This window comes from Vigna umbellata, chromosome 4 (assembly GCF_029865625.1).
Source record: "Vigna umbellata cultivar VRB3 chromosome 4, Vumbellata_1.0, whole genome shotgun sequence".
In the NCBI taxonomy this organism is placed as follows: domain Eukaryota; kingdom Viridiplantae; phylum Streptophyta; class Magnoliopsida; order Fabales; family Fabaceae; genus Vigna; species Vigna umbellata.
In genome coordinates, this window is record NC_142168.1 from 48,255,735 (window position 1) to 48,258,925 (window position 3,191).

General features: G+C 35.8%; 1 non-coding gene across 1 annotated transcript; it reads right to left on the reverse strand.

Annotated features, from left to right (window-relative positions):
• Positions 1-2,881: 2,881 nt before the first annotated feature.
• On the reverse strand, positions 2,882-2,988 carry LOC148200439 (small nucleolar RNA R71). Its single transcript, XR_015786440.1, has one exon. It is a non-coding gene; the product is annotated as a small nucleolar RNA R71 (small nucleolar RNA).
• Positions 2,989-3,191: the final 203 nt, after the last annotated feature.

Here is a 3,191-nt window from a genome sequence, read left to right on the forward strand (position 1 = left end):
TAGTTGATTAAACCACATTTGCTTAATTTGTGGCAGCGTGGAAATGATTAAATGGGAGCATTGCGTTTGCTTAATTCGCTTTTATGAAAGCATGATTGATCTTCGCTTAGTTGGCTAATTCATGTTAGATTAGGGGTTAGAGGAGTGAGTAATTGTGTTGGAAGTGTGATTTTGCTGCTCTGATTTGGCTTAACATTCAATCTGTTTTGTGCTTGCGATTAGGTATATGCTTAGTTTCCTAATTGGTGTTTAATCTTCGCTTAGTTGATTGGACTGTATGGTGCAGAATTCATTGAACTTGTGCATTGCATTAGCTTAGTTTGCAACTACGAAAACATGGTTAGTCCTCGCTTAAGTGAGCTAGTGACCAACCATCTTTAATAACTGTTTAATCTGCATTTCTTATTGAATTAATTTTATTTAGCACAAATATTTGCAACCTCCTCATTTTGTGTCTGAACCTTTGACAAAGTATTGGTCCTTGAGAAACGACCTAGGAGTCACTTCCTAATATTTTACTGCACTTTATTGTATATAAAATTTGATTTTGGTACGGCCCCGATCAATACTCTTCTCTTTCAATTCTTTCTTTTTCTTCGAGAAGATTTTCTTGCCTTCGCCATATTTTAAGTGACTTTAGCTCTTTTGCTAAATTTTTCAAAGTGGGTTTTACATCCTCACTAGAGTCACTTCCAATTTCAAAGGAATTAGTCTTAGACATCCTTAAAGGTTTTAAAAAATATGCTATGCAACAAACAAATACTTAAATTTCAAAGAAAGTTCCTTACGAAACTTAAGGAGGCCAAAGACACCCAAGTTCACTTCAAGAAAAGAGGGGTGAATCACAATGGATTTCTTAAATACCAAGCCTTTCCTAGCCAAAGCTTACCTTAGGCACTCTTGAACCAAATTTCTCAAAGGGAACTAAAATTGAAATTAAAGTTGACACACACTAAGCTATTTCAATTAAAGAAAGCAAATAAACTAGCTATGCGGCCTAATGATTGAGTTAGAATAACTTTTATTAAGAAATAAAGGTTCTTGATAGGAGATGGGATTGAACACCAAAGACTCCCCCAAGACACCTAACAAGGCCGTTAGTTACAAGAGAAAAAAAAGAAGAAAGAAATATTACAAAGCCAAAAATTACAACCAATTCAAAGCTACCTCCCAAGGTGTTTTTCTCCTTTCTTTTTGGCTACCACTCTAGACTTCAAGCTCCCTTTGGGTCTCCACCACCTAGAAGGCTACCTCTAAGATATTGGATCACCTGACAAAGAGAATCTACACCACACAAAGTAACCAAAACCGAAATTGTGCAAGTAGAAACAAGGAATAAAAGCAATAAAAATGCCCAAAAACAAGAAAGGCTTTGCAAAAGGAATTTAATTACGAAAAAAACTAAGAAATCCAAGAAGACAAGAAAGAAATTAAAGGTTAAGAAAGAAAGGTTAGCACTCAAAAGAAATCACAATGAAAGGTGCTAAAATAGATTCACAAAACAAAAATTACTAGAAGAAAAGTGGGTGGGTCTTGTCTTTTGGCAACTTTGAGCAAATGGGGCACTAACGCCACTCTTTTAACATCATAGCCAAGAATTTTAGTCACTGGAAAGTGAAGACAAAAACCCAAAACAGTGAGCAAAACACGTTGCAAAACAGATTGCACAAAAGTAGTGGTAGTGGTCTAAGCACACAATATTTTTTAACAGTTTTCTAGGCTCTCTTTAGTACTCTTTTGAGGACTTTTGCTTAAAATCATTTAGCACTTCTTTTTCCACTCTTTTAAGGTGAAAATAAGACCACAACACACTTGGAACAGAGGTGATTTATGAGTTTTAAAAGCCACAAAGACAAGAAACACAAAATAGAAGAGAATCCTACTAGAATCAAAATGGAATTGAAAACTAGAAACGACAATAGGGAAATTTGTTTTTAAGAGCTTGCCAATGATCTAATGGCAAGTATGAACCCAAAAGATCAAAGATAAGACCCTCAAATGGTTTTATATGGTGCAGTTTTGCAAACTAAGTCATATATATTTTTTGATGATTTTTCAAAGGTTAAACTTGGAAATAAACATGACTCAAACATGTAAAGGAGTAAACATGACTCTAGACAACATGGATGGAATCAAAAATCAAAATGACACAAAATAAGCATATAAGACCAAACAAAACAACAATGAATGACTCAAAAAGAAAAAACAAAAAATAGTAGCCAAAAATACCAAAATAGAACTTGAAAAACGCTAATGACGACATTTTGGCAACTTTGACCTTTGTTGAAGGTTTTACTCATAACTTTCTCCACGGAACTCCAAATGAAATAATTTTTTGTTTGAAACTACACTCAAAAGGATTTCATTTGAGTACTTTTTACGTATTTTTTGGACAATTGGGCTAGATGCAGTTTAAGTTTCAAAATTGTCACAATTTACTCCTAGAAAAAAAAATAATATATGCAAAAAAAACAACAAGATAAGTAAGGAAAGCATTAAAAAACAAGGAAATAACAAAGGATAAAAACCCAGAAATTTAGCTCTTTGAAGAACCAAGGCTCTTGATACCAAATGTTGGAATGCTCTAGCTAGGACAAGCCAAATCTAGAAGCAACCAAGCCAACAAGGACACGATGCTCAAGGTTTTAGATGATGCGGAATGGTGGTGGTATAAGGTGGAGGTTGTCACGATTTTGGGTGTTTGGATTGTGAGGAAAGGTGTGTTTAAGGGTTCTCTAGCAAAGGTTGGGCCAACTCTTGGAGGAAGGTGGCTAGAGGAGGCCACTTGGGTTGCTCTAGCCTAGGGTGACCTTAAAAGAGTAGTATGGCAGAAAAATGGCAACATAACTTTGAAGAAAGTCTTCCCAACATCAAGGCCACGACCATAAGGAAAGACATCTTTGGAATTAGGCAGCTTGGTGGTGAAAGCTTGTATGAGTATTGGGAGAGATTTAAGAAGTTATGTGCAAGCTACCCACACCATCAAGTCTGAAAAACTCCTCCTTCAATACTTTTGTTAGTGGAAAGGAGTATGATTGACGTTGTTAGTGGTGGAGCGCTTGGTGACATGACGCCTACTGAGGCTAGGCATTTGATTGAGAAGATGGCTTATAATTCCCAACAGTTCAGCACAAGTAATGATGCTATTGTCGTTAGGGGAATTCTTGATGTGGCTACTCATTCTTCCCAAT